Source organism: Giraffa tippelskirchi, chromosome 1 (genome assembly GCF_054371585.1).
Source record: "Giraffa tippelskirchi isolate mGirTip1 chromosome 1, T2T-mGirTip1v1.2.pri, whole genome shotgun sequence".
Classification (NCBI taxonomy): Eukaryota; Metazoa; Chordata; class Mammalia; order Artiodactyla; family Giraffidae; genus Giraffa; species Giraffa tippelskirchi.
In genome coordinates, this window is record NC_137275.1 from 6,693,523 (window position 1) to 6,706,225 (window position 12,703).

The window sequence follows — 12,703 nt, forward strand, 5'->3', positions numbered from 1 at the left end:
GTCGGAGGACCCTCAGTTTAGAGAAGGCGAAAGTGTCTGAGGTTTTGGCTGAGGTAAGTATGGATTTGGGGCTCCTGAGAGAGAAAAAGTGGAGGCATGCCAGCCTGGGAGGTAGTGGTGAGGAGAGGGATTGGTTCACTCCTGTAAACTGGAGCTGGGACAAGTCTGAGAGGCCGGCAGGATATAGAAATGTATACTGGTCCTGCATGCTGAGCTCCAGGAAGGGGTCCAGCGCCCGAGATGGAGCCCGAGGAAGTGTGTCTACCCTGGTGATGCTGACATTTGAGAAAAACATTTCCTGAGCGAGAGAGTGCAGAGAGAGGAGTTTTCTGACCCCGTAGCCATCTGCCCTGTTAAAGGAAGAAGACTAACAAGTGAAAGAAAAAGAGAGAAGGCAAGATGCTTTGTTAGCAGGTGGAAGGAACAGTGGGGAGGGAGGAAGCTGTGCTGGGCAGAGCCCACCGTGCTGACCTCTCGCCTCTGCTTGTGCAGAAGAGGCAGCTATTTCTGTGGCCTGGTCACTCAGTGCCAAGGCCAGGTGTCCTTCCTTTCGTGTGACAGAAGGATGTAAAATCCTACTTTATCAGGTGCCAACCACCTGGCTGAGGCTTCCTCCATGCCTGGTGGAAGGCCTGAAATAATTATCTTAAAGATCACGTCTTGCACGTGCGGGCTGAGGTTCAAGTTCTTTACAAGAATCTCCTTCAGCTCCATGAACAGGCCTTTGGCATTTTTTAAAAGCCAACTTTAAAAATCAAGTAATTGTTTCTCATTTTAAAGGCCATCTATCCATGGTGGATCATATCCTCATGTCAGAGTCCTAAAACTTTTCCCATCTCACATTTGTCACATTTTAAATTTATGTATTTGTGTGGTTATTGCATTAATACCTTCTTCCTCCCCAGGGTTCTGTGGTCTCCAGCCACAGAACGTGGGCACAGGTTAAGTGTCAGTAAGTGTGTGTGGACCACCTAGGTGGATAAAGAAGGATTTCTAGACTGGACCCCTGCTTTCTGGCTGATCACTCCCATCCTGCTCTCTGGCTGATCACGCCCCTCCTTTGGCCCCCAGAAAGAAGCAATGTCTTTGAACAAGAAAAAAAACTCGTTTATTTACTACCCCTCCTCTTTTATTTTTAAAAGAGATCTAGTTTTTCAAGTTGACTTAAAATAGCTGCTGCCTACATAGAGTTCATTAGAATAATTTTATGAATTATTCTTTAAAAGAGGCAAAATATAATTCATAAAATTGTTCTAATGAACTCCATGGGGTTTTCCTGATGGCTCAGTGGTAAAGAATCCACCTGCCAATGCAGGAGATGCAGGTTTGATCCTCGGATCAGAAAGTTCCTCTGGAGGAGGAAATGGCAACCCACTCCAGTATTCTTGCCTGGGAAATCCCATGGACAGAGGAGCCTGGGGGGCTACAATCCATGGGGGTTGCAAAAAGAGTTGGACATGACTTAGCACTAAGCAACAACAAAACAACAAACGTGGAGTTCATTAGAATAATTTTATATTATTTAAAAGAGACAAGACATTTTATTTAAAAACCATCTGCTCTGAATAACGAAACTGAAGGGGCTTCTTTAGCAAGTATTAGTTTAAAAAGTCTTGAAAATGTTGAGGGGGTAAAAGTAGTTCTTTCTCGATTTTTAAAAATAAACTCAGTGTTAGTGAAAGACATTTGGAGGGTATAAAGATTTCTAAATCCGATCTGTACCACTAGGTGGTGAGATGTTATTTTCCCAGCTAGAATGTGACCTGCTTGATGGCAAGGACTCTGTTGGTGACTTTTGTACCTGACACCCTGTAGCATTAAATCAATGAAAAGGAAAACACATGGAGGAATATGAAGGTGTGAGAGATATTAGACCGAAAGAGTGCCATGCAAATAATTCTTCGAATTTTGAAAGATTTGATTTGAAGGTGTGCAAGAGCTTATGGCTTTTTTAAAACTGTTCATACTGTTCAAAAGCCAAAGCAAAAACAATACCCAGTTGTGGATGTGACTGGTGATAGAAGCAATGTCCGATGCTGTAAAGAGCAATATTGCATAGGAACCTGGAATGTTAGGTCCATGAATCAAGGCAAATTGGAAGTGGTCAAACTGGAGATGGCAAGAGTGAATGTCGACATTTTAGGAATCAGCGAACTGAGATGGACTGGAATGGGTGAATTTAACTCAGATGACCATTATATCTACTACTGTGGGCAGGAATCCCTTAGAAGAAATGGAGTAGCCATCATGGTCAACAAAAGAGTCCAAAATGCAGTACTTGGATGCAATCTCAAAAACGACAGAATGATCTCTGTTCGTTTCCAAGGCAAACCATTCAATATCACAGTAATCCAAGTCTATGCCCTGACCAGTAACGCCGAAGAAGCTGAAGTTGAACAGTTCTATGAAGACCTACAAGACCTTTTAGAACTAACACCCAAAAAAGATGTCCTTTTCATTATAGAGGAGTGGAATGCAAAAGTAGGAAGTCAAGAAACACCTAGAGTAACAGGGAAATTTGGCCTTGGAGTACAGAATGAAGCAGGGCAAAGGCTAATAGAGTTTTGCCAAGAGAACGCACTGGTCATAGCAAACACCTTCTTCCAACAACACATGAGAAGACTATACACATAGACCTCACCAGATGGTCAACACCGAAATCAGATTGATTATATTCTTTGCAGCCAAAGATGGAGAAGCTCTATACAGTCAGCAAAAACAAGACCGGGAGCAGACTGTGGTTCAGATCATGAACTGCTTATTACCAAATTCAGACTTAAATTGAAGAAAGTAGGAGGAAATTGCAACCCACTCCAGTATTCTTGCCTGGAGAATCCCGAGGATGGCGGAGCCTGGTGGGCTGCCGTCTATGGGGTCGCAGAGTCGGACACGACTGAAGCGACTTAGCAGCAGCAGCAACAGGGAATACCACTAGACCATTCAGGTATGACCTAAATCAAATCCCTTATGATTATACAGTGGAAGTGACCAATAGATTTAAAGGACTAGATCTGATAGACAGAGTGCCTGATGAACTATGGATGGAGGTTCGTGACATTGTACAGGAGACATGGAAAAGAAATCCAAAAAAGCAAAATGGCTGTCTGAGGAGCCCTTACAAATAGCTGTGAAAAGAAGAGAAGCCAAAAGCAAAGGAGAAAAGGAAAGATATCCCCATTTGAATGCAGAACTCCAAAGAATAGCAAGGAGAGATAAGAAAGCCTTCCTCAGTGATCAGTGCGAAGAAATAGAGGAAAACAACAGAATGGGAAAGACTAGAGATTTCTTCAAGAAAATTAGAGATACCAAGGGAACATTTCATGCAAAGATGGGCTCGATAAAGGACAGAAATGGTATGGACCTAACAGAAGCAGAAGATATTAAGAAGAGGTGGCAAGAATACACAGAAGAACTATATAAAAAAGATCTGCATGACCCAGATAATCACAGTGGTGTGATCACTCACCTAGAGGCAGACATGCTGGAATGTGATGTCAAGTGGGCCTTAGAAAGCATCACTATGAACAAAGCTAGTGGAGGTGATGGCATTCCAGTTGAGCTATTTCAAATCCTGAAAGATGATGCTGTGAAAGTGCTGCACTCAATATGCCAGCAAATTTGGAAAACTCAGCAGTGGCCACAGGACTGGAAAAGGTCAGTTTTCATTCCAATTCCAAAGAAAGGCAATGCCAAAGAATGCTCAAACTACCGCACAATTGCACTCATCTCACACGCTAGTAAAGTAATGCTCAAAATTCTCCAAGCCAGGCTTCAGCAATACGTGAACCATGAACTTCCAGATGTTCAAGCTGGATTTAGAAAAGTCAGAGGAACCAGAGATCAAATTGTCAACATCTTTTGGATCATTGAAAAAGCAAGAGAGTTCCAGAAAAACATCTATTTCTGCTTTATTGACTATGCCAAAGCCTTTGACTGTGTGGATCACAATAAACTGTGGAAAATTCTGAAAGAGTTGGGAATACCAGACCACCTGACCTGTCTCTTGAGAAACCTGTATACAGGTCAGGAAGCAACAGTTAGAACTAGACACGGAACAACAGACTGGTTCCAAATAGGAAAAGGAGTACGTCAAGCCTGTATGTTGTCACCCTGCTTATTTAACTTATATGCAGAGTACATCATGAGAAACGCTGGGCTGGAGGAAGCACAAGCTGGAATCAAGATTGCCAGGAGAAATATCAATAATCTCAGATATGCAGATGACACCACCCTTATGGCAGAAAGTGAAGTGGAACTAAAACGCCTTTTGATGAAAGTGAAAGGGGAGAGTGAAAAAGTTGGCTTAAAGTTCAACATTCAGAAAACTAAGATCATGGCATCCGGTCCCATCACTTCATGGCAAATAGATGGGGAAACAGTGGAAACAGTGGCAGACTTTACTTTTGGGGGCTCCAAAATCACTGCTGATGGTGATTGCAGCCATGAAATTAAAAGACACTTACTCCTTGGAAGGAAGGTTATGACCAACCTAGATAGCATATTAAAAAGCAGAGACATTACTTTGCCAACAAAAGTCTGTCTAGCCAAGGCTATGGTTTTTCCAGTGGTCATGTATGGATGTGAGAGTTGGATGGTGAAGAAAGCTGAGTGCCGAAGAATTGATGGTTTTGAACTGTGGTGTTGGAGAAGACTCTTGAGAGTCCCTTGGACTGCAAGGAGATCCAACCAGTCCATCCTAAAGGAGATTAGTCCTGGTTGTTCATTGGAAGGAGTGATATTGAAGCTGAAACTCAATACTTTGGCCACCTGATGCAAAGAGTTGACTCATTTGAAAAGACCCTGATGCTGGGAAGATTTGAGGGCAGGAGGAGAAGGGGACGACAGAGGATGAGATGGTTGGATGGCATCACTGACTCAATGGACATGAGTTTGGGTAAACTCCAGGAGTTGGTGATGGACAGGGATACCTGGCGTGCTGCAATTTATTGGGTCGCAAAGAGTCGGACACGACTGAGTGACTGAACTGAACTGAAGAGCTTATGGACAGTGAGAGAATTTCAAGACATTCTGTTAAACATATATGCATATGTCCATTGGTATGAAATATGGATTCTTTGGCCAAGGGATGTTTTCCATCAGGGGCAGCAGGGGTTATATTAATAGGTTTGACAACACTTCCCCAGCTGTCCATCAGACCTGTGAGCCTCAGAGCTTCATCAGCCTCATGTCTGCAAGTGGCTTCCAGATATTCTCTGTGCCGTCACCATCTCCTGTCACCCACACTCACCGCACCCCGCATCTCTCTCTTTACAGACTTCATCAAATGATGAATACAGTCCATTTTTCTTTAAACCACTTCCATGATACTTGACTCCTCAGAAAACACACACCACCTTCTAATAAAAAAGGCATTGCCCTTTGAAATAATTTTCCAATCTTCTCATCTGCTGCCCCTGAGTTGATGTGACTGATCTTGTTGTTTCTATGGACAGGTGGGCAGGCTTCTAAGGTCTTCCATCCACAATCTTGGAAGTGTTCCCAGCACCCTCCCAGCCTCTAGAACTGTGAGAACTCAATGTCTGCTGTTCAAGCCACCCATGTATGATATTTCGTTATAGCAGCATCAGCCAGCAGGTACAGGGACCATCTGTCTGGGCAAGACCAGCTCCACCAGCGTTGCCACTTGTCCCTGTGCTCTGGCATCATCGTGGTGATTTCACAGGACAATGGGGCTTCCAACAGGCCTGAGACTCTGAAAAGTGGTAAAGAATGTCATAGATATACTTTGACCCGACCATTTCGCCTCGGGTTGCGCCTTCCACATTGCCTTGGGCAAAGTGGAAAAGACAACAGAGGCATCAGGAGGGCCAAGTGCTGTGTGGGAGACACCAGAGTGACCGTCACAAACAAGCTTCTCAAATTTATAAAAGGGAAACAGTAGGTAAAGCTTCTGAGCTTGAAATATTTTTGTGGCAGTTAGTCTCTGACAGGGTATGAATACACATTCTACCCAACCCACTCTTGAGACCGCTGGCTTAGAGAATTCAGCTCAAGCATCAGCTAAGAAATCTTTCTCCCTGGGGCCTCCTAGGTGGCATGAGTGGTAAAGAACCCGCCTGCCAATGCAGGAAACACGAGGGACATAGATTCGATCCCTGGGTTGGAAAGATCCCCTGGAGGCGGGCATGGCAACCCACACCAGTTTCACTCCAACGCTGCCCTGGTGGCTCAGATGGTAAAGAACCTACCTACAATGCAGGAGATCCAAGTTTGATCCCTGGGTTGGGAAGATCCCCTGGAGAAGGGAATGGCTACCCACTCCAGTATTCTTGCCTGGAGAATCCTATGGACAGAAGAGCCTGGAGGGTTATAGTGCGTGGGGCTGCAAAGAGTTGGACATGCAACTGAGTGAGTAGCAGCAACAGCAGAAAAGATGAAATGTCTTATTTAGTGAGATGGAGATGACCAGGATTTTCTCACCCTCATGATCAGCTTTAACAAGCTTCAGAGACTTCCAAGCAGAGAAATAGTAGGTAAAGCTTCTGAAACTGGAAGAGTTTTGTAGGAGAAACAGATCAGGGTTGGAAGAAGGAGATCAGAAGCTCAGTTTCAGCTGAGTAAAATTTCGGTTGTCTCAAAATAGTTCATGGACCTAACTAAATGTAAGACCTAAAAACAGGAAACTTCCAAAAGAAAATGTAGGAGAAAATGTCCATGACCTTGGGTTTGACAAAGAATTTTTAGCTACCATCCATACTAGAAAAGAACTGATAACTTTGACTTCACCACGATTAAAAACCTTAGTTTTGGAAAAAGGGGGCGACCCTGGTGGCTCAGTGGTAAAGAATCTGCCTGCCAGTGCAGGAGACGCGGGTTCGATCCCTGGTCCAGGAAGATCCCACATACTGTGGAGCAAATAAGCCTGGGCTCTAGAGCCTGGGGACTGCAGCTGTTGAGCCCTTGAGTCACAGCTTCTGAAGCTTGTGCACCCTGGTGCCTATGCTCCGCAATAAGAGAAGCCACTGCAATGAGAAGCCTGCACACCACAACTAGAGAGAAGGCCCTGCTCAATGCAACTACAGAAAACCCATGCAGCAACGAGACCCCAGCACAGCCAAAAATAAACAAATAAATGTTATAAACCAATGAAGATCAAAAGGTCAGACATTTGCTTGGAGAAAGTATTTGCTAACTATAGACCAGATAAAGTACTTGTATCCGGAGTATATAGAGAACTCTTACAATTCCTCAGTAAGATGAAGAATCCTATCAATAATGTGTAAAAAATTAAATAGACAGTTTACTAAGATAATATACAAGTGGCCAATAAGCATCTGAAAATTTCTCCATAGCATTAATCGCTAGGGAAATACAAGTTAAAAGCACAATGAAATATCACCGTACATGCATTATAAAGGCTACAATGGAAGACAGATAAAATCAGTTGTTTTTAGGCAGTGAAGAAACAGAAACTCTCACAAACTGTTGGTGGGAAAGTGAAATGATACAGCCCCTTTGTAAAACAGATTAGCAGTTTCTTATAAACTTTAATCAGAGATGCCAATGGCACCCCACTCCAGTACTCTTGCCTGGAAAATCCCATGGATGGAGGAACCTGGTAGGCTGCAGTCCATGGAGTCTCTAGGAGTCGGACACGACTGAGTGACTTCACTTTCCCTTCTCACTTTCATGCATTGGAGAAGGAAATGGCAACCCACTCCAGTATTCTTGCCTGGAGAATCCCAGGAACGGGGGAGCCTGGTGGGCTGACGTCTATGGGGTCACACAGAGTCGGACATGACTGAAGAGACTTAGCAGCAGCATAAAGTTAAATATATACATTCATCATATGACCTGGTTCATAGAAGCATGATTTATAATGGCCCCAAACTGGAAATAATCCAAATATCCATCACCAGTTGAATGTAAATAAAATGTTTGCACACATATCCAGATGATGGAATAGAATTTAGCCATAAGAAGGAACACAGCCTGGATATATGCTACCGCATTTATTATCTTGAAAAACCTTATGCTAAGGGAAAGAAGTCAAACACAAAGTGTTACATATAGTATGATTCTGTTTATATGAAATGTCTAGGAAAGGCATATTTTCAGGAATATATTTAAAACAAATCAGAGTTTGTCTAGGGCTGGGGCTGAGAGTGGCTGCAAATAAGCATCAAGAAACTTTTTGGAGTGATGAAAATGCCCTAAATCTGGATTGCAGCGATGGTTACGTAGATCTACCCGTTTCCTAAACGTCATTGAATTGTATACTTACAATGGGTGAATTTTACGATAGGCAAGTTATACTTCCACAAGTCTATTAAAATGCGAGTTGTCTTATGTGATATGCAAACGTGGCTTTGAGTAGATACCTCCAGACTGGAGATAAAATCAGGGACTGATCAGTTATACCTACAGTATCTAGATGCTAGAATTTAAAGTCTTGGGATGACAGAGAGAATGAATGTTGATTAAGGAAAGGGGGCTGAGCACCCAGCTTAGGGGCTCCAACTGTCAGAGGCTGGGGTGTAAGAACCCGCGAGGAGGCAGGGAGGTCCAGCCAGTGAGGGAGAAGGAAGACGCAGCAGAGTGGTGTCAGGAGCTGAGTGCGAGATGCGGGGAGTGCGGCTGAAGGTCAAGGAAGGTAGATGAAGAGCTGACCCTAGAATTGAGGGAATGCGCGGTTCACAGGGACCTCAACAAGGACAGGGTTGACAGGGGGTGGGGATCTCAGTTAGAGGAGAAAGTTCAAGATTGCAGACAGAATGGGAATCAATGACCCTGGAGAAATTTTGCTATGAAGGAGTTTTTGGGAAAATGCCTTTCTTGATAACTAATGATAAAGATGTGTGCATGCTAAGTCCCTCAGTCATGTCTGACTTTTTGCAGCCCTATGGACTGTAGCCTGCCAGTCTCCCCTGTCCATGGGATTCTCCAGGCCAGACTACTGGAAGGGGTTGCCATGCCCTCCTCCAGGGGATCTTCCCAACCCAGGGATCAAACCCGCATCTTGTATGTCTCCTGCATTGGGCAGGTGGGTTCTTTACCACTAGGACCACCTGGGAAACCCAATAATAAAAATGGGTCTGTTTAATATTCTTTGAGTTCTTTTAAGAGATGGGCAGTCAGGTGTAGCCACAACCGGAGACAGAGGAGAGGCTCAGATTCTGTAGCCAGGGGGCAGGGCGTGCCATGCAGGACACGTGGAAAAGCAATGAGGTGGTCAGGAGGCAAAGGGGGTCAGAAAGGGGTGAGGGCTTAGACCATGGCTTTTGTGGGACTTCTGAGGGAAAGAGAAGGCAGGGCGGGTTAAGCAGGTTAGGATGGGCCAGTGTGAGCAGTTCTGATGGGCTCTGAGGTCCGGGGTGGGCCCTGGTTGCTGGGTACCTGGCCCTGCGATGATCCAGGCAGAGACCTCTTGCTTCCTGGGATTGGACTGGCCAGACCGAAGGGGTAGGGCTCTGGATTGGTTAGTTAGCATTTCAGGCATGCTCCAGTCTGGGGTCTTTGCTGTCTCTATATTTCTAAACAATTGGCTAGTGTCTCCCCAACCAGAAAGTTTTCTTTTTCTTTTAAGATGTCAAACATAATATTCAGAAAAAAATGTTATCGAATATAGCGTACTATTTATTTTTACTTATATAAATATTTTACTTAGTACTGTAATTCAACCCCCTCAGTACCCTGTGAGGTCATGAACTCCAGCATGGATGAACTTTTGACATTTCCTACATCAGTGTGCATCCTCTGACTAGAATCTTCTTTCCTTTTCCAGCTGCTGAGCTCCAAGGCAACTCCCAAGAGTAGCTCCTCTGGCAGTTCTCTTTGTCTTGTACTGAACTTTATAACATTTGTTTCCTGGGTCAGTCTTTCCAGGTCTTGGTGACTTTTAAAAAGTATGCCTAAAACAAATGATCTGTTTTTCTTTCATTTGCATCAAATTTCACTGGATTCTGAACTTTATTTGCAATCGATACTGAAAAATTGGCTCGGAAATGATGCTTTAATCAGAGAAATCAACACGAATGAATGGAAAACAGATGTCAGTAATGAAGAAATTTAGGTTCATAAGAAACTACTTAGCATTTGATAGTTCCACCCTTAAGAGATGGTGCAAGTTGGAATTGCAGCACAAATGTGTACTTTTTTCCTAAATGTTTATTTGATTTGGAACAAGTGCCCGTTCAGTGCAATGCTATCTTTATTTGGAATGTCATTGACTATGTCGTTGACTATGTATATGCCAAATTACATTAGAAGCCAAAGCTTTCAATGCATGGGTTTATACTGCTGTTCATCAGGGAGGTGGCCCCTGTGGGCATGTGCCTGGGGCAGTGGGGGACGCCAGACCATCCAGGATGCTCGTATCTGAGTATTTAAAGACAATCTGGACTTGACAACACTTGGAGCCCTGTAGCCTGTAGGGACGCTACAGTATAGAGAAGGTCAGAGGTTCAAAGTCAGGAGCTGGGGTAGTAGAATTGAGCGACAGGCCAGACCCATAAGAGGTTTGGGGAGTGAACCATCAAGAGGGAGTCAAAGATTTGGACCTAGGTGAGCAGGTTCAAGCTATGGTTTTTCCAGTAGTAATGTATCGATGTGAAAGTTGGACTGTAAATAAGGCTGAGTGCTGAAGAACTGATGCTTTTGAGCTGTGGTGTTGGAGAAGACTCTTGAGAGTCCCTTGGGCAGCAAGGCGCTCCAACCAGTCCATCCTAAAGGAAATCAGTCCTGGGTGTTCATTGGAAAGACTGATGCTGAAGGTGAAGCTTCAATACTTTGGCCACCTGATGCAAAGAGCTGACCCATTCTGATGCTGGAAAAGATTGAAGGCAGGAGAGAAGGAGACGACAGAGGATGAGAGGGTTGGATGGCATCACCAACTCAATGGACATGAGTTTGAAATAACTGCGGGAGATGGTGAAGGACAGGGAAGGCTGGAGTGCTGCAGTCCACGGCGTCACAGAGAGTCAGACATGACTTAGAGAACAACAGCAGAGCACGCAGACTTGGCTGGCAGGATGTGTGGGCTGGTGCTGTGGCCATAGGGTAGTAAGTGAACACACGGAACCAGAGCAAGGCCGTGAGTAAAACACAGGCAGCACTGTAGCTTCCCTGGGCAGCTGTAAACCATTATCCTTAAAGACCAATCAGACTTAAGATTTGCAGGTGTAGAATGAGGCTGTAGTGCGGCAATTAGTAACACAAATTCATTTACTATCAATGAGATAATTTGTGGGAACTATATTCAATATCCTGTGATAAACCATAATGGAAAATATGAAAAGGAATGTATATATTTGTATGATTGAATCACTTTGCTGTACAGCAGAAATTAACACAACATTGTAAATCAATTACCCTTCAACAACAATAGCAATAGCAAAACCAAAAAGAACAGATTTTCCTGACGTCTGTAGACTGGAGTTTCAGTTCTGGCTCTACCATCTACAGCGGCTAGTTCTCTTTGAACCTGAATTTCCTAAACTATAAAACAATGCCTGATGATGAGGCTGCTCGGAGTAACGTAATGCATATAAAGATGGTGCCTGCTGTATGATCACCCTCACCCTCAGAAGAGGGAATTATTTGTGTTGGTTACTTCCAGCTGGAGAAGGTGACGATGTTGGTGCCAGCCCCTCTGCGGGGCGCTTACTGTGTATCGTCTGATTTCATCGTCATGACAGCTGCATGAAGCCAAGGCTTTTATGATCTCCGTTTTATAAACAAGTCTCTTGCAGCTGAAGGAGTCTAGGTTGTTGCTCCAGGTCCCATGACCAAAAGTAGTGACAAGTAGTAGTGAGCCTGATTTCAGTGTCTCTGGTGTCAGGGCATGTTTGTGGACTTGAAATGTTTATTTCTCTTAATCTTGGGCAACATAATGGAGTAAGCGTAAGAAAAGAGAATGAGGAATCTTGATGGAAATCTCATCAGAAAGCTTGCTGCCTGGCTTAGCATACGGTATTAAGTTTTCAGAGCTCAAGGCTGTCAGGTTTATCATCTGTTTGTTTGTCTGCATTCTTTCTTTCTCTCGCTCTCTTTGAGTTCAAGAGATTTAGGACCTATTTGTCTTTCTTTGTTTCATTCTTCCTTCCTTTCTTTCCTCTTTCACTCTCAGAGTTCAAGGTTACCAGATTTATCCTTTGTTTGTCTGTCTCTTCCCTCTGTCCTTCCCTTCCTCCACTTTCCCTCTGTCTCTTTTTCTCTTTCTGGGGGAGAGGAGGATGGTTCGGGTTTACCTTACAAGTAAGTGTTTAAGGAGGAAAAATACAATGAAATCATATGAGCTTAAAATAGTTCTACAACTTTCTTAGTGTAAACCTTTTTGGAAGAGGGAAACCACTGAATCTGAGGTTTTGCCTAGTAGTGTTTATAAATCAGTCATGAGAAACAGCCTCTTGAACCTTTTATTAGTCCCAGCCTGGGTTGGGGAGGGGTTCCAGAATGGTTCAATATATGAAAATCAATCAATGCAACACACCTCATTAACAGAACAAAGGCCATAAACCACATGATTATCTAAATGGATACAGAAAAAGCATCTGACAAAATTCAACATCCTTTTATGATAAAAACATTCTAGGAATAGAAGGAAATTACTTCAACATGGTAAAGGTCATACATGAAAAGCCCACAACTAACATTATACTCAGTTGTGAAAACCTGAAAGCGCTGCCTCCAAGATCAGGAACAAGGCTAGGAAGCCCCCCTCTCTACTTCTGTTCAACACAAT

General features: G+C 43.7%; 1 protein-coding gene across 3 annotated transcripts in view; it reads right to left on the bottom strand.

The window, feature by feature from the left end:
* CC2D2A (coiled-coil and C2 domain containing 2A) overlaps positions 1–12,703 on the bottom strand; it is a 133,443-nt gene that overhangs the window by 98,373 nt on the left and 22,367 nt on the right. The gene's annotated exons all lie outside the window — the stretch shown is intronic.